Source organism: Neltuma alba, unplaced genomic scaffold (assembly GCF_004799145.2).
Source record: "Neltuma alba isolate B1F8T4 unplaced genomic scaffold, ASM479914v2 tig00012505_pilon, whole genome shotgun sequence".
Lineage (NCBI taxonomy): Eukaryota > Viridiplantae > Streptophyta > Magnoliopsida > Fabales > Fabaceae > Neltuma > Neltuma alba.
This window is the reverse complement of record NW_021636973.1, coordinates 157,484-176,665: the sequence shown is the minus strand read 5'-3', so window position 1 is coordinate 176,665 and position 19,182 is coordinate 157,484. Positions and strand designations below refer to the sequence as shown.

At 32.6% G+C, this 19,182-nt stretch overlaps 2 long non-coding RNA genes across 2 annotated transcripts in view; one reads left to right on the top strand and one right to left on the bottom strand.

Annotated features, from left to right (window-relative positions):
• Positions 1-4,223, bottom strand: part of LOC114727679 (uncharacterized) — a 39,900-nt gene extending 35,677 nt beyond the window's left edge. Inside the window, exons 1-2 of the long non-coding RNA XR_003738604.1 lie at positions 4,180-4,223; positions 4,009-4,057 (exon numbers count right to left, since the gene is read on the bottom strand). This is a non-coding gene — a long non-coding RNA (uncharacterized LOC114727679). The remainder of the gene's footprint in view (positions 1-4,008; positions 4,058-4,179) is intronic.
• The window catches only part of LOC114727678 (uncharacterized), a 39,863-nt gene extending 23,270 nt beyond the window's left edge, over positions 1-16,593 (top strand). The window contains exon 3 of the long non-coding RNA XR_003738603.1: positions 16,532-16,593. This is a non-coding gene — a long non-coding RNA (uncharacterized LOC114727678). The remainder of the gene's footprint in view (positions 1-16,531) is intronic.
• The last annotated feature ends 2,589 nt before the right edge of the window (positions 16,594-19,182 follow it).

Here is a 19,182-nt window from a genome sequence, read left to right as displayed (position 1 = left end):
CTTAACTTAACTGGAAGAGATTGAATAGTTTTATTGATATATAAACAGCTTGTTTTCTCTGTTTCCAACCAAATATGAAGCTTGCTTTGTCATAAAATTAAGTAGATGAAAATCAAATCTCAAATACATAAAAGATATATGTGTATATACATTTTAATTTTAATTAAAGTTAATATATATTTTCAAAATAAAGAGGATATTTCTATAATTTTGATATAAAACATGGGAGGGTTATTAGTGTATTTTACTCTTATGATGACGACGACGACAGCAAGTGGAACTCCTTTTCCTCTTGTTTGACCCCACCATAGGAGCAAGTGTACAAATTAAATTGAAAGGACTATGGAAAACTGCGTTTAAGAATGTGTCCAGATGCCCTCCCCCGGGAGCTAGGATTGTTTTTGGTTGTACTCAGAAAATTAAAGTTTAATGCAGAGATTCTATAGATCCATACGTGTTTGGAGTTAAGAGGAGGGTGTTGATGGTTCTTGATGTGAAGGAAATAACATACATTTAAACTGATAGGCTTTTCCCAATATGATGGTTTTTTTTTTAATTTTCGTTTCTTTTTTACTTCCTTTTGTTGTTGATGATTCAACTTGAAATTTGGAAAAATAAAATGACTCAAAAATGAGACTTAAATTATGAAAACCTCAAAAAGCCACTCGACTAAAGAAAATTTCAGTTTACATAAATAATCAAATGGGGATTTTAAAATTTGCTCAAAGAACCATGTTGCTCTTTTTTTTTCTTTTTCTTTTTTCTTTTTAAATCTCAAGTCATCCTCATGCCGGCCGCCATCAGAATTCAAGTGGGTCGCCACTTACCGAAAAGTTTTGCATGTTAGACTGAAATAAGCATTTTAAACAAAAAATGATATCCAGAAATAATTAAAATGCGGATAAGAGCATATTTTCCCTCACTGTCAATGGCTCCACTATAAAGGATTTTTCTTTCAAAGGGGAATGCTTCTAAACTCTGAGAAACTTCCAATGATACTTTTGGTGCATTTTACACGGCTCAAAATTATGTGTCACCTTCTTGTCTGTAGCACGCCTTTTCTGAAAAGTCTAAAACTTTAGACAAACGCCGAGAAAGATTTCTAATTACATCATATTATCAATCAGTTATTGGTAAGATATAACTATCCCCACCACAGAAATATGAAATCAATATTTTTATTTTGCTATTTTAATTAATATATAGTACCAAACATGATATATGTTCATACTAAGATCAAATATTTTTCATCATTTCCGTCCACTTCAGCGAAACAAAGTGGGGAGAAGTCTCAGGACTCAGGCGCCTCTGAAGTGAAAGTCCTAGCGCTATTCTTCGGTCTACCGCCGGTGGGTGTCCCAGCCTCAGTCCATCACTGCCGTGGGTAAGAAGGTATTTCTTCTTAATATCTCAAGACAATTATAGATTAAGAATGTAAATGCAGTGTAATTGCATGCGTTAGAAGAGAGTTGGAGACATAAATTAGATTTTGGTTGTTGAGTTGGGTAAGAAAGTATTAGTATGAGCACTACAAAAAAATTAACTTTTAGCGACGACCATAAAAGTTGTTACTAAAAGTTTTTAGCAGTGACAACGTTGGCATAGCAATTGTGGCTGGCAACATATTAAGTTGCCGCTGAAAAACAATGTTGCTGCCTAACAAACTCATTTATTTTTATATATTTTGATATCTTTTTTATGGCTTTTTGTCAGCTTAATTAGTCTTTTTTTTCTATTGTTTGATTATTAATTGATTTAGTATGTTGTTTTGAATTATTATTTTATAGGGGCAAAATTGTCATATTTTGGTCTAATTGTGATTAATTGATTTTTAAGGACAATTAATGCAATCTTATTTTTTATTTTTTTATCGCAGGTTTTGGGAGAATTAAACATAAAAATGGAAAAAAAAAAAAAGGGAAAGAAAATCGGAACTTTAAATATGAAAAGAAATAGTGTTCTGGCCCGATCATTATAATCAAAGACTTCAAAATCAAATAAAAACTACTTACAGTAAGGTCAAATAAAAAGAATTCTGAAATAAAACTTGTAAGTAGAAGAAAAACGCGTCATGAACCTGACAAGTGACCATTTAAAGTTCGAAACTGAAAAATGGACAGGTGGGAAGAGGGGAAAATGTTACCTGTGATGAGGCTTGCATAACTTTCACATACCAAGTGAAAAGCATGTCGTAATACTTACCAAAAAAAATACTAAGCTAAGAATGCAGTAATGATAGAAGCTAGCCTAAGCCATGCCTCAAAGGAGCCTAAATGCTTGCTAAAGTTCCTAACAAATCCAAAGAACCGCAATTTAACAAATTAAGGATTGTAAAGCATGGAAGAATTATTTCTGTAATTTTCTGGTTAACTCCTAAAGCTATTGTTTATATATTTTGTTTTTTATATTCAAAGAAGAAATTGTGGATTAAGGAAAAGAATTGATTGTGACGGTGATACTTGATACTATATGGTATGGATCTTACCTTAGAGAAGAAATTTCTGGTACCTTCCTTGCCTATTTAGTAATAGGAGTTGAGAAACCGAATAAAAGATGGCTCACAACTCACAAGCCCGCTCACTGTAATGGTTCAACTTAAATAAATCACAGCAAGTATCAAATGATTCGGTCTAGGAATAATAATCAACAAATCAATTCCTCTACCAATGTCCAACTCGGTCCATATCAAATTAACTGAATCAAATCATGAATAACAAGCCAATTCGGTCTAGCTAGTATTCAGATGCAGAATCAGTTCCAAATTGGAGGAAGTAATAAGCATCAACTCGAGCAAACACATGATTTATCAATCATTACTCCTAATAGTCTTAATCTCAGCAACTCTAGATAGAAATAATCATTACAATTCTGAAATCTAACATTCAGCCCTACAACTCATCTGATAAAATAGAAGAATTCAGCTTAGAGCAAATGAGAAGAAAAAACTCCCTTCTTGAGGACCAAAGACTCAGGTACATTCACATCTCTAAGCGAACAATTGAAATAGCCATGCATGCTCGGGATCTGTGAAAAACTCCAATCGATCATCAAAGCGACAACCATGGAGAAGACGAAGGTGAAGATGAAAATGGAATCTAAAATCTGGAACTGGCGACGGAGGTAGAGAGACGGAGATTGCGAGGGGATGAGAACAGAGGTTCGTGATAATCAGTGACGGTGGAAACCAAGAAGGTTGAAGTTATCCCCCAATCCCGGACTGAACGGCCAGTGAACAGAAAAATGGAGCTGGTGATCAAAACGCAGCGTCCTAAGTTTATTTCTCCTTTTGCCCTAATTGCCATTTTATTTCTTCCTCATTTTTCTTTAGTCCCGAGCCTGCAAATAGAGTTTCAAAATGGAAAATGCATCATTACTCTTAATTATGAAACTCTGGGGAATATCAGCATATTTATTCACAAATTCCAGAAATTATTTCTTTCCCAATTCCACTTAAAATATTCAATTAAGCTTAATAATACTGATAAAAATCTAAGAAAATGATACAAAAATCCCTGATAAAATGTGAGTTTATCACCAAGTACTATACATGCAAGCCTCTATGCGACAGGCTCGAAGATTTGAGGCTGAGATTTCCGCAGCCATGTTATGCAAAAAGAGGTGACTCAAATATAATTACTTGCATGGCACAATATAATATAGGGATTGATTAATAATGAGCATTAGACCTTGAGAGAATTATTAATATAGGGATTGGTTTTGAAGAAACATCAAGCATACACAATGAACTTACGTAGAAAGGTGTATATAAGTCTGTCTTCCACTGACGAATCCCCTTGTATAGCCAGTGTAACCAGCCATTGCTCCATGAACTACACTTTGAGGAAGAAGCATGCAGTACACATTATCGAAAGCATTGCTTGGAATTGCTCAGATCATGTAGGTTGGATCTGTCGGGTAGAGAAAAAAAGAAAAGGAAGTGCTTAATAATATTCTACCCAATAAACAATGCCATGATATTTTTCTCCTCAACAGAAAATCTGTACAAACCTATATATTTGAGGTTTATGCTCATTGTGGTGTGCTTGGCAAAATGATCCTGTGAGACAAAAGCAGAAAGAAAGTAAAACGGTAAATATTCTTCTGTTGCAACAGATTGGTGAGGATCAAACTGAAGAGCACAGGAAATATGGAAAAAATGGAAAAACCTACAATCGACACCTTAATCCTTTGGGATATCCATAGCCCAGCATCTTGAAGAAGCTTGTTTCCTGAAGCATCCTGCTTCTGCCTTGTTCAGACTATGATTACCTCATAAATCATAGAAGCTCCCTTCTGAGTTCCATCTCCTTCAATTGATGCCCACTCCTAATAATAAGTTCTGGTCAATGCAAAGAAACACAGACCTGATTAATTCCCCGCTGTTGAATACTGTCAACTGTCTTAGTGGATAGTTCCTCCACCGTTCAAGGATATCATTCACATTCTTAGGAGTTAAAGTAACTATGTTGCGAGCATAGAAACCCTTGTACCCTCCCTTCACACCACAACAATTAGATGATAAATATGCTAAAATAACAAGTTACGATCTTTTGAATAACAGAGGACCAAAGAAAAAATACCTCAGACTCAGAACTGAATAACTTTTCATTGAGATGAGACACCGTTGATGTACAAAGTCGCATGAATTTAAACAAAAAAAGGGATAAGGTTCATGCTTTATGGGAATGAATTCAGGGGAAAAGGTCCTATGGCACTGAATTTATAAGAAGTTATAAGCTCACGCTATTCTAAATTACTTGATATTATTGACAGAATTATACATTATACAGATGCAAGAGTGAATTTGTTTCTTATAGTAATGACTTGACTCTTATAATTTTTCCGCCTTAATTTTTCTATCATTTTTTTTTTTTTGAAAAGGAAGAAATAAGTAGTTTGCTTTCTGTGTTTCCAAGCAAACACGAAGTTGCTTTATCATGAACGGGACAAGCATGAGGGCAATCATCAGACAAATTATCAGCCCACTCCGTGTTATATTTACCTTAAGTCCCTCCCGGCCAGGAGGGTTGTTTTTGGTGTAACAATCTCAGAAGAGTTTAATGCAGGGATTCTGTAGATCATCCTTGTGATTGGATTTTAAGAGGAGGGTGTTGGAGGATCTTGATGTGAAGGAAATAACATACACTTGAATCCCTCAAATAGAGAAAAACAGTTTTGTTGCTTTATGATTCCGTGCCACCCATGCCCACACATTTTATTGGCAAAAAAAAAAAAGGGGGGGCCACGCAACTTCCTTTGCCCGGGGAACGCCCACCTCTTAAACAAAGGGGCATATTACACAACATCGTCCATACTTTTTTTTATTCCTATTTGTGCCCCTCCGTCAAGGGTAGATGGATAGGCTTTTCCCAGCATGATGTTTTGTTCTTTCTGTTTTGTTTCCTTCTGTTCTTGACTATTTCACTTGTTGGACATCGGGTCAGGATCGGTCCTTGATAGGTCCTTCCATTGTAATTAGAATATCCACCCATATACATAAAATATATACATTAAATTAGAATTTAATATATTACCGGATATCACAATTGTTGAAAGCATGTTTCTACTTCATTGCTATTATATCTGCCCAAGGCATGGGGAATAATTTTTCTTTTCTCTTCCATTGTGTTCACCACCGTGAGCAACTGAGCATTGCCATTTTTTAAAAAAAGAAATTTCGGCGGTGATATGAATCTTCATATGAAAAACAAAACTCTGTTTGCGTTAAAAAAAAAAAAAACAGCGTAAATATTCTTATGTTTACATCCGCTACGCTAACATGTTTAAAGTATGAAACTTTACTCCTCCCCCCCCCCCCACATGAGACGATGCCTGTGTTTCTCCTTTTCATATATCCATGAGAATATGCGGGGTACATAGGTATATAGTTTGTTTGCCAAAATCATAACTTCGTAATTTTTCTTCACCTTTTCTTTCCGCTACGATCTCTGTAAGCTTCGTATGATGAATATCTTATGCCTCTGGATTTCTGTTTCACGTTTGCTAGAAGCTTGAAATTTTATATCCACGTGGTTTTCGTGCTAGCTGAATGGTCAACTCTGGATTTCTGATGACCTTTAATGTGCCTCAGTCTTTGTATGGCATATGTGTGCGACTGTTTATAAATTACCGAAAATTTCTCTTCACTGTGTTGCTTTCTTTTCCGGGTCATTAGAACTTGAGTTTTTGACCTGTGTGTAATTAAAACAAGCAAATTTAAAGAAAACACGATAAGAAAGATATCTAATACATCAATTATTATTGCCACATACTATGTTTGTTTGAATTTTTTTGAATTAGGTTATAACTCCCCCGGTATCTGACCCCCAAAGGGACCGACTAATCCGGAGTTTGCCTAGAAAGGCGGGGTGAGATGTCGAAACCGAGACCTGGAGGCGAGTGCACACCTTGGGCACCCTTTCTAACCACCAGGCCAAGCGACAGAGCTCGTGTTTGTTTGGATTTTAGTTTGTTGCAATTCCATGAGATATGGTCATCTGAAGAGGAAGGAAGCTTCCCCTCTCCTTATCTGATATTACCTTATGTTTTTAATATAAAAACTAATTTAACATTCAATTTGATGCTAAATATAAAAATCAATTTATTTTGTTTCTCATATTTATCCATTTCTTCCTAAAACAGTCATTGTAATATTTGTACATATTAAATGTTTTATCAAATGACAGTTTTAAGTTTCTAGCTAATACACATTATTAACAAAAGTATTTTAGAAAAAATAACAACTATTTATTACAAATAACTAAACTAATTTTATTAATCTACTTAAATAAGTTAAATAGCTCTAACATTAAGGGCCGAAAGTAGTATACTTTAAATTTCTGTATCTCTGCTCTCCACTGTCTATTTTTGGTACTCTCCTCATTTTGCTTTCTATTTTGGCATTTTAGAAAATCCTTACATACTTAACACCTTTTCACTTAAGATTATCGTGCAATTAAATCAAGACATGTGAATGTTCCATATAATATTTATTCTAAGACAAACTCTCACCATTTAATATCTTAATACATAATATTTCAAAATCCACTTAAGTTTCCTGCTTTTGTTTCTTGTTGTTTTGGGTCTTCATGTCATTAGGTTTGTTGTCTTCTGTGTCCTAACATTTCATTTTCTTTTTGTTAATTTATTTGTTGGATTTGTTCTAATCTTCAGTTTAGTCTTTGTGCTACAGTGGGTTTTGTTTCTTTATCGTCATATAAAATTTAAAAAAAAAAACACTACTTGTAAAACTACAAAACTTGAAAAATCATTGGGTTAAAGTGTGTCCAGTCATGTTGAATTATTTTTTAAGTGTATTTAACACTCTAAAGTATTTTACTATTTATCCAGCACTCTAAAATATTTTTCTAAATGCATTCAACATTATAAAATATTTTGTAGCACAATTTTACCATTAAAATATTGATTTTTTTTAGGAAGTATTTTTTTCAGGAGCAATTTTAAACTCGCTATTAAATCCATAAAAAGTTCATATTAATGTGCATCAAGCACCGTAAAGTATATTTTTCCATATTTTTAGAATATTAGATGCACCTTGAAAAATATTTTAGGGTATTGAATAAACTACAAAATGCTTTAGAATATGACATGCTATTTTATACTGCTAATATAAAACTGGATTTTCTTCAATTAAGTTTTCTCATTGACAAGAAAAAGGAAGGAAAAAACTTATGTTTGGCCTATGTCATTTTCTATCACTATTAAAGGCTTTTTGTGTACCCTTGAACAATCTCCACCTGTTACAGCGTGGATTTTGACGAAGGCGTTTAATTGGTTGTAATGTTTGCTGATTATTAATGAAATACAGAATTTCTACTTAAAAAAAAAAAAAAGGCAAGCACTCTCCCTCTTTCTTTGTGAAGGTCCATCTTCTAATAAAAAGATGCAAAAATAGAAGAGGAAAGTTGAAAAGAAAAGGCATCGGATATTTTTCATCATTTCCGTTTACTTCAAGGAAACGAAAGTGGGAAGAAAGTTTGAGGGTCCTTCTTTCATTCTGAGCTATCGTGGGGTTTGGGAGGTGAGAAAATGAAGGGCCTGCTTTTTATCATGTTTAAAATAACATTTTATGTAAGTCAAGGTAAAACTCCTTTCATATATATTCTATAAATTATAATTGAAAAATTATTTATAAGTCAGTCCAGACAATCCAGACACTTGAAATAGGAGGAAACTTTGGTCAATTTACTTGCCCAAGTGATCGAAGGAGCAAGATGATCTGAACAGGCATTTTTGTTATATTTTTTTTTAAATGTTACAAGAGAAATAATACGGATTTTAAAATTTGGAGTTGATTTCCTTTGGTTTAAATTGAAGTTAGAAAGCTTAGCAAATATATCAACGTTCGAAAATTGATGGACGCTGAGCACAAGTTGTTGCTGGTATGAAAGAAATTATAACTTGAATGAGTGGTTAATTGTGGCCAAGACTAAGTAATATGGGGTAAATCATAACGTATATATTTATTTGATTTTCATGTTATATACTTCTTCGTTTTACATATAAGACTCATTTTGTAAAACTTATTTTTTAGTATAAATTACATCATAAAATAAATCTTATATTCGAGACTAGAATAGTATTGCTAAATAATGGCGAAAGCCACGATATAAGTCAACTAATTGCTTCGTTCTCTTCGTCCATATTTCCCGTCTTGTAAGAAAAAGAAGATGCAAAAAAAGAAAAGAAGAATGAAAATGAAATATCATTTCCGTCTACTTTTCAACGAAACGCAACGAAACGAGGGGGAAATTTCAGGTCCTTTCTCACCGAGCTTTTGTGGGGTTTGGTAAATGAGGAAATGAAATTCTTTTGTAGCTTCATTTATTTTCTCCACTGTTATCATGTGGTTTGTCTGTAATCTGAATTGGTGCCCGAATATTTAGAAATTAAAAAATTAATAAAGTTAGAACTTGCAAGGAATGTGTATTGGTTTTCTAAAATATGCATAGAAAACTATTATATGTTTTAAACACCATTAATCTTAATGGTAATTTTGACTTTATGATAGTTGAAAGTCAAAATATGAAACACCAGGGTTTTTAATTTAAGAAAGATTAGGCAGGTGATGTTACGGGTGTATTTCTGGGATCTTCCTTGAAATTTTCTGAACATTGTGCTTTTTATTTTACTAATCAACATGCCTAACTGTGAGTCAACATGGAAGACTTTTAGCTATTTTTGCTAAGGTAAGCTAAAGCGAAGAGGACGAGACGCCGAACAGAGCAGCGGAAACGCCCGGAAGAGTGAAGATTTCTACAAAGTCTCATCCAACGCAGACTGCTGTTTCGTTTTCTTTCTATCGATTGAGTTCACCCAGGAACGGGATCCAAATACCCATGTATAAACCGAGATCTTGATCCATTCTTGTGCTATTTGGATTAATTCTAGTACGGCGCGGCCCCAAAATTGTTGGGGATCTCATATGGGCTGAATCCTTTTTTTTTTTTTGAAGAAAAAAAGGAATTAAGTGTTGCTCCTTTTTCCCCCATTAAGCCAAGAATACAGCGTCATCTCCTGGCTCCAAAATTGTTGGGGATCTCATATGTAAGTCTTAGGCTTCGACGATTATATTTTTGAGGGGGCCAGGATTCTGTGGATCTTTGGGAATAAAGAAAAACTATGAGTGGGTCACTTTGCCAAGAGTCTCCGGTCTTTACGTATTATGCAAATTTTGGTCTATGTGGGGTTTGTGGATCAGAACCGTCAGTTTATCTTGGAAATTGTTTATTATTTCTAACGTGCATAGGAAATCTCGTGTTAATAAATTGACAGTTTATTAATGGTCACTCATTTTGTTTAGCTCTTCCATTAAGATTTGTCAATATGTCCATTATAATTATTTCTTTTTATGTTATAGTTTTAAAGAAAATAAACTGCATGTTTATCTTCGGTATCTGGACTGAAGGGATCTGACGAAGCTAGCTAGGCGCATAAACAGAAGTCAATGTCTTAATTATACTCTCTCTTTTTTTTTTTGTTCCTTATTTTATTTTTTAAAATTTTCTGGATTCCAAAAGCTGATGAAAGGGAAATAGCTTTCTTATTTTTAATTAGAAACAGACTTTTTTCGTATTTAAATACTACATGCAGTATTTTACGAGGAACAAAATAAATTTCAACTGCTTACAAATCATATTAAGGAAAACCATAGTTCTGGTAGTCGATCTTTTCATTTCCTGATTGAAACAGAGAAAAGCAAGCAACTTTCATCTTTCCTCTTGCTAGTTCCATTTTCTTTTAGGATAGAATACTAGCTGCTAAGTTATTGGCAACATCTACTATTTTCATGATAAAGTCAATTCAGATCCTCATCATTTTCCTCTTTTAAAGGATGCGTATGTTTGTGTTATCGTCACACTTGATAATTTTTCATTCTAAATTTACCCTGACATCTTCATTTCTATCTTCCAGTGCAAGCAATAATTATGACAAGGGGAGCAAAAATATCTTCGATACACTATCAATGGACCTACGTTGTCTTCCTCAATTTTAGAGGTGAAAATACTCGTTATGGCTTCACTGGAAATCTATATAAAGCTCTTGATCAAAGGGGAGTTCACACCTTCTTTGATGACAAGGAAATAGGAATAGGGGATGAAATTACACCAACACTTCTCAAAGCAATCCAGGAATCTAGGATGGCCATTGTTGTATTTTCTAAGGAGTATGCCTCCTCAACATTTTGCCTAAATGAACTAGTCCAGATCCATCAATGTATTAAGGGAAATGGTTGACTGGTTTGGCCAATTTTTTATGATGTGGAGCCTTCTGAAGTACGACATCAAAGAGGGAAATATGGACAAGCACTAGTTACCCATGAACAAAACTCAAAGGCTGATGAAGAAAAGATGAAAAGTTGGAAGCACGCACTGCACGAAGTAGCTAATCTTAAAGGCTCATCACATGATCCAAGGTTACTCCCAACTTTTACTTTTTTCTTTCCTTCTAATTGATTTTTTTTTTTTACCTAGCTAGTTTCTGTGGCTAGACTAGAAGATAATATTAAAATAATTTTGCATGCATGTGAAGAATGACTTGTATAGATTTAGTTAGAATTGACCGAAATTTCTATTTGGATTTCCAGGAAAGATTATGAGCATAAACTCATTAAAGAGATTGTGAACCATATCTTTAGGATAGTAAAAAGGGTCCCCCTTTATGTTGCCAAATATCTAGTTGGGTTAAATTCTCGTATGCCAAAAATAAATTCTCTATTGCAACTTGGGTCAAATGATGAGGTCATCATGATCGGAATTTGTGGAACTGGCGGAATGGGTAAAACAACAATCACACGTGCTGTGTCTAATGCAATTGCTGATAATTTTGATTATTTGTGCTTTCTCAATGATATCAAAGGAGGATCTGAAAAACATGGCCTACAACAAGAGCAAGCCAGAATACTTTCAAAACTTTTTGGGGAGAAGATAGAAATTGAAGACATTGATGAAGGAGTTGAGCTCCTCCAACGAACACTCAAAGATAAGAAAGTTCTTTTGATTCTCGATGATGTAGATGAACGAATGCAACTACAAAAGTTAGCCGGGGCTTGTGAATGGTTTGGTTTTGGGAGCAGGATCATTATAACAACAAGGGATACACAATTACTTAAGAGCCACGGGGTTGAAAGAATATATGAGATGGAGGGATTAAATCATGAAGAATCTCTTGAATTGTTAAGTTGGAATGCCTTCAGAAATATGGAAGTTGATTATCCAAAATACATGGATGTTGCGAATCAGGTGATAAGTTATGCCAGTGGTCTTCCTTTAGCCCTTGAGTTAATAGGCTCTGATTTGTATGGTAAGAATGTAAGTGAGTGGGAATCTATGCTAGATGGATGTAAAAGAATCCCTCATGATAAGATTCAACAAATATTAAAAGTAAGTTATGATGGGTTAAAACAACTTGAAAAAGATGTTTTTCTTGACATTGCTTGCTTCTACAAAGGAAGTGGATTGGAATATGTCAAAAAGATGATAGCAACTGTTCATGATTTTGATTCATATTATCATATTGGAGTGTTGGTAGACAAATGCCTCATGAAGATTGATAGCACCAATTGTATTACAGTTGATTGTATTGAAATGCATGAACTAGTGCAAGATATGGGGAGAGAGATAGTTCGTCTGGAATCACCAAAAGGTCCAGGAAAACGCAGTAGATTATGGTCAAGTAAAGATATCCTACGTGTTTTGGAGAGAAATGAAGTAAGTCTAACACTAATTGGAATTATCTACTTCTTTTCTTATTACAATTAATGAGATTTATATTTATTTGATTTTAATGTAGAAAGATACTGCTTAGAATTCAAAAAAAAAGACCAGGCCGTATGCAAGGAATTTCAATAAGATTAAGGCAAAGCTTGACTTGATTGATTTCTAAAGTTTAATTTATTGTGCTCATTATGTCGTGGTTTTAATTTTAAATGAGGATTTATAGATGTTTTTGTGGTATTTAATATTCTCAATATTTACTTTATGATTTAATATTTAATGGCTAAAACATATAAACGCAAAAAATCATCAGCCTAAAGGATAAGAAATTATGGGGATTTGTGTTATATATTTTGTTATAGAATTCATTTTCTGGTTCAGTAGTATTGCATCATATTTCATTGTGACTACTTTTCTATGATGACAAAAAAATTTCGTTTCTATTTATAGCTTATAAGGGTGAAAATGAATCAAAGTTAGCACCATAATACAGGACAGTCTGTTAGAATCTATAAAGTAAAACTTAGATATTTACGATATTTTTGTCCAATCAAATTGAAAACAATTATTTTATTAATTTTGTAATAAAAACTATCAATGTATTTAAAATTTTCAAAACTACTTGTTTTAATTTAATTGTACAAACTAAATTAGTTGAACTACCTGATTTTTTTTTCTGAGATAAATTGTGACGGAGAAGCTTAATTTTGGTAATTTAAATTTTTGAGAAAACCCCCAAATATCTTTTAACAGTTCTAAGGTGTGAAATGATTTGGATATCCTCTATCTTATCGGTCTTGGTATTTGTTCATAGCTGCTTGTCAGGGCAGCAATTAGGGTGGTTGCCCCTCACATCAATTTTAAAGTACTGAAAGCATATAATTCATCTCAGTGATTGATATATATGCGAAAAGAATATTATTTTTTATATATAAGAAAGAATTAAGAAAAATCGCACGGCTCAATCATCAATTTGCATTGTTTGCTATCTGCTTCATCATTTTGATTTTGATTTCGATTTTTTTTTTCATCGTTTTGTTTTATGATATGTTTATCACTATTTATTACTCATATAACTATAGCATGGCAACCCTTAACATTTCTGGAGCTTCGAATATGTAATTTTTTTTTTCTATGCACTATTATACATATATGAAAGAGCTAATGTTTTGTTATTTTCTTTTATTTTTGGTTTAAAAGGACACAGATGAAGTTATTATCATAATTCAAGTTGAAAGGTCTAAATGCATAGAAGTAGAATGGAATGGAAAAGCCTTCAAGGGTATGAACAATCTCAAAATTCTTATTCTTGAGAATACAAAATTTTCACAAGGTCCCAAATATCTCCCCAATAGTTTAACGGTGTTGAGATGGAGAGGATATCCTTCATCAAGTTTGCCACGTGGTTTTTGTCCAAAGGATCTTGTTGAATTCAATGTGAGAGATAGTTGTTTCAATTCAATGGAAATCAGTAAGGCAAGTAAAGCAACCCTAATATTATATGTATTTATTTGGTTTGCTAGCTTGTATTTGATCATTTGTTTAATTAGACTTTACATATGGTTTTGGTTATTGCAGATAATGCAGAATGTGAAAGTTTTAAACTTTGAAGGGTGCGAGTATATCAGGCACATACCTAATTTATCTGACCTCTCAAGTTTAAAGGAGTTACGGCTTCGTAATTGCAAAAATTTGATTGAAATTGATAATTTGGTTGGGCAATTAGCAAAACTTGAAACTTTGAATGTACGTAATTGTACCCAGCTTACGAATTTTCCAATGAATTGAATACACCCTCTCTTCGTGATTTGAATCTTAAGAATTGCTCAAGTTTGAATTACTTTCCGGAAATAGTAACTCGTGAAATGAAAATATCAGAGTTGAAATTGGTTGGAACTGGTATAAATCAGCTGCCTTCATCAGTTGCAAATCTTACTCAACTCATACACATAACACAGATTGGAAATGACACTGCGGGCAAGGGAATTAGGTCAATGAAGCTACCAAGTAGCACTTTTTCGTTGCCAAAACTTGGAAGTATATATGTTGAAGGATGCGAAGAGTTGCTTATGGAAGTAGAGTCAATAATATGTCCAAGCATATGGAATCTTCAACTACAAAGATGTAATTTATCCAATGAGAGCCTTCATATTTATCTTACTTCATTCCCCAATGTTAGGTTTTTGGACTTGAGCGGCAGTAATTTCACAATTTTGCCCGCGTGCATAGAAGATAGTCAAAATTTGAGTCAACTTAAGCTAGATGAATGCAAGCATCTAATAGAAGTGGAAAAGGTTTCGCCTAGCATACGAGATTTGACGGCAGGAGACTGTGTATCATTGAGTTCACAGTCCAAAAATTTATTGTTGAGTAAGGTCAATTTCTGTCTCTGCTTTTCTGATATTCATACCCAAAAAGTTCTACATATATATATATATATAACTTCATTTCTGTGACTCACAGGAATTACTTGCATCTGTAGTACCCATCAACATTGAACTTCAAGATTTTCTTGATGACCATTTTAGAGAATATTTTTGTGCGCCAGGAGGAAGCATCCCAGAATGGTTTGATCATTGTAACAAAGGACCATCCATTTCTTTTTGGTTTCGTGACCACCCTCCATCTCTTTGTGTTTGTGCTATTGCTCAACCAATGGGGAATCACGATTGGGTCCAAACAGAAGTGTTCAAAAATGATGAAATGGCATATGAATGTTACCTGGGGGGCTTGACTACAGGATATGATGTCGATCATATAATTATGCATTATATATGGAATTTCCAAATAGATGGCGAAATTAAAGAAAATCAATGGAATCATGTAAATATTTGTCCACTTTTAGAGTTTGGAGATGCCGTAAAAGAGAGCGGAATCTATGTACTCAGAGATGAATGGACCAATATGGAAAATATCCAATTCACTGATCCTTTTTAAAGTTTGGATTTTTGGAGAAGTGACCAAGGTAAAGTATGATCGCCATTCTTTTTAAATTAATGTAATTTAATTAGATGCATGCAAATTCTGAAATTTTCAATAGAATCATTACGAGCACATGTATGAATATATATGAATGAATGAATATTCTCTGTGTGCGGGTTAATTCCTTTAACGTTTCTCTTTTTTTTTTTAATAATAATAATAATAATAAATATCTGTTTTCTTTTCACTTAGAGATGACATAGCAAGTTCATGATTTTTGGATTTGTTTAACATCATCAAGCTAAGTCATATAGCATTTCACTTCTAGCTAGTGAACTATGTTTCAATTTATTACGTTCAGATTTCAATTGCAATTTAGATGCCAAAAAAAATAAAAAAAGGAAAAGAAACTGTCTGATGAAGAAGCATGAAAACAATGTAAACTCAACTCAAACACATTCTCCCAATGCTAATAATCTTCATGACTCTATCATTCATATCCATGCGTATATGTGTGAGTAGCATCAATAATGTATAATATTTTAGGGATTATTATTATTATTATTATTATTATTATTATTATTATTATTATTATTATTATTATTATTATTATTATTATTATTATTATTATTATAACTTAGGTATGAGGTATATGAATAAAATTAACAATATAATGCTTGCAAAGTGCTCTACTACTTACTAAGGTACTTTGCATTAACTAATGGCTACTTTAATATTATATTGCAGGATGTGCTATAGAAGGTGACACTGCTACAAATAACCCTTTCTTCCCTTCCCAAAGTGAGCAGCAACACACACACTCACATACTGTTAGGGACATTGACTCGTTAAGAATACTATCTGTAAAGTGTAGGAGAATTATATTTCCCATCACAATTCATATGGATAGTGGGATGATGGGTTCTCAATTAGAATATGATTTCTATATTACTGAGCAAGATGTCAGGAAATTCCTAAGCATGCAAGAGCTGTCCATAACCATTATCCAACTCTTTGTGAGGTATGTAACTTTGTTCTCATTTCTAGACTGAACATATGTATGTATTTAGCTCTCTCAGACAACTCACATATTGGCACGCAATTTCATAGGTTTTGCTACGACCTTTGCTCCTTTAGAGGAATTGTTGGCAGATTTGGATTTTTGTGTCCAAATGCTATTCAAGGTGTAGGGCATACACAAGAAGATAAGATATCTTACATAGGAAGCACTATCAAGAAAGGCAATAAGCAATGTTGGCTTGCACCGATTCGTGAAGGGTGAGAAGTTTTCACTATTAATATGTAAATAATCAATTACAACAAACTTTCACGAAAACAGTGTGATATTCTAATCATTAACTGATATATTATAGGAACCATTGGACATTATGTGCTGTTTGCCCGGGCTCGAATATCATTCATTGGTTTGATTCACTTGGAGGCAAACAAAGTGATGATATTGAGAAATTATTCACCGAGTAAGTATATGTTTTTGTAAAACTTTGGTTTGCAACATTATAGATCAATGATCTAATTTATGTAATATTTAATAATAGAGCCCTTGTGACGTACCAAATCATTGGAGGAAAGAACATAAAATGGCTATACCCAAATGTAAGTAGCTAGTTTGAACCTTAATACAGGTAGTTTAAATGGCTATGTCATTCCTATGTTTTTTAAATTCCAGCTACTCTTATTTCTTGATTTGTAGTATCGTCGTCAACTTGAAGATAAAGAAGGTGGATATTACATCATGAGATATATGTATGACATCATTGATCTTAACGAAGTTGACTCATTGGACATGGTAATTATATATTCCCCAAAACCTAGTCCTCTTATGGTAACTGATGTTTATGAGCCATTAATGTTATGATGTGTTTCAATCTTGTAGCATTTCAATAATCCACAATGTTACTCCCAGGAAGACATTAGCTTCATTCGTAACAGGTGGTCAGCCTATTGTTTGATGTCCAAGTGGGGGTGGAGGAGACCAAAAAAGACGAGAGTTTTGAAGAGGCTATTATTTAATTTGGACGTACTTGATTAGGAGAAATTAATTAGTAAATAATGCATAATAGAGTGGGTGATGACATTTGCATTTTAAAACATGATTATGTATGAGTTGGTTTTAAATGATAGTTTATACTACCTCTGGTTCTAATTATAAGGCCTTATTTATAGACTATAAACAAAGTCTTTAATTAGGATCAGAGGTAGTATATCTCTAGCCAAAAAACAAATAAATAAATGATAGTTTATATGTCATTGATGTTGTAACAGCGTGAGATGTGGCTTGAGCTCAAACACATTTCATATGGGAAAAAAAAATTGTGTATGGAAATGTTTGTTTTGACGTTAATATTCTTTTTTGTAATTGCATAAGATATGGTCTTATGTTTTGGGGAAATCATTTAGTTTCAACAAGGGCAAATCCCCCTTTATATTCCCTAATCCCTCGTACCTCCATATTTGCATATGGACAGGAAGGGACGCTGTCTATTTCGTTACTCTTCTCATTTTGAGTTCTACGTTTCTATTTTGAAGAAAATTTATGTACTTTGCTTTATATACATAACGTGCCATTGTCAATTAAATATAAGACATGAGAATTTTGCATATATCCTTTATTCTAAAACAATCTCTTATTATTAGCATCATTAATGTTTTAATGTGGAAGTCTTTTTCTTTTATTGTTTTGGTTCTTCATATCATCACGTTTGCTGTCTTTTGTGTCCAAATATTTCACCTTCTTTTTGTAGATATATTTTTCATATCTGTTACTTTTTTTATTCAATCTCTGCATTATATTCATTTTTTCTTTTATTGTCATCTTATGTTGTTAATAGTATTTTCTACAAAGGCAAATACAAATTTCTTTGGGGAAAATGACAAAAAAAGACCGTCAAAATAGAAAAAGTATATTGTAGAGAGGAACCGGGTTATAAAAATTGTTATGAAAACTTATAATATTGTTGTCAAAACCAATACTAATGTTGTCATGGATCCTTATTTGCAATTTTTCTACTTTAGTAGTCTTTTTTTTGCCATTTTCCTAATTTTTTTTTCATTTGCTTAGAATTAAAATATTCTTACTGTTTTAATTATACTAATGTGTTCAAACCATAATTTAAATATTTCTGTTAATTAATATTGATATTTTCTTCTTTAACAAAAGTCGAGTGATATTTAATATTACCTCATATTATAAATAAAAAATTCACTTTATGTGCAATCTACTTTAATTTATATTGCAAAGTAAATTTTATATTTTAGACCGGAGGTATATTAAATAATATACTTGTCTTGTTTTTGCATGGGAGAACTAGTTTCCAGTTTTACATAAGTGACATTACTATAAAGTTCCATGAGTTGTCAATATTGATTTAATGTTTTTTTTAAAAAAATCGAATTTTAATCGTAGTCTTTTTCAAATTATCAACACATAATAACATATATAAATAGATATTAACATATTTTTATTAAATTAATAGATATATGGTTTCACTTGTATTTTTCAAATTGTTGAAAAATTATACTAGCAGTCTTGCATATAAGAGCTCCTTCAAAATTTAATTTAACTTTAAATATAAGAACACAATTCATTTTGTCTTCCACATTTATTCTCTTTTCTCAAAGTAGTTTCCATAGTGATTACACATGTTAAAGGTTTTCATTCTAATTTCTAATGCAGATCATCAATAAAAATATTTTAGTAAAGACAACACTAGTTTATGATAAATAACTAATTTAACTAATTTTTTAATAATTATAAATTAGTTATTTAACTCTTACATTAATTAAGATCAGCGCACTATATAACTAGGTATAATTTATTACTATTGATAGCCCCCATATTATAAAATTATTGGATATTTTAAGAAAGACAACACTAATTTATGACAAATAACTAACTTAACTAATTTTTTTAATAATCACAGATTAATTATCTAACTCCTATGTTAATTAGAATCAACACACTATATATAACTAGGTATAATTTATTGCTATTTGATAACCCTCA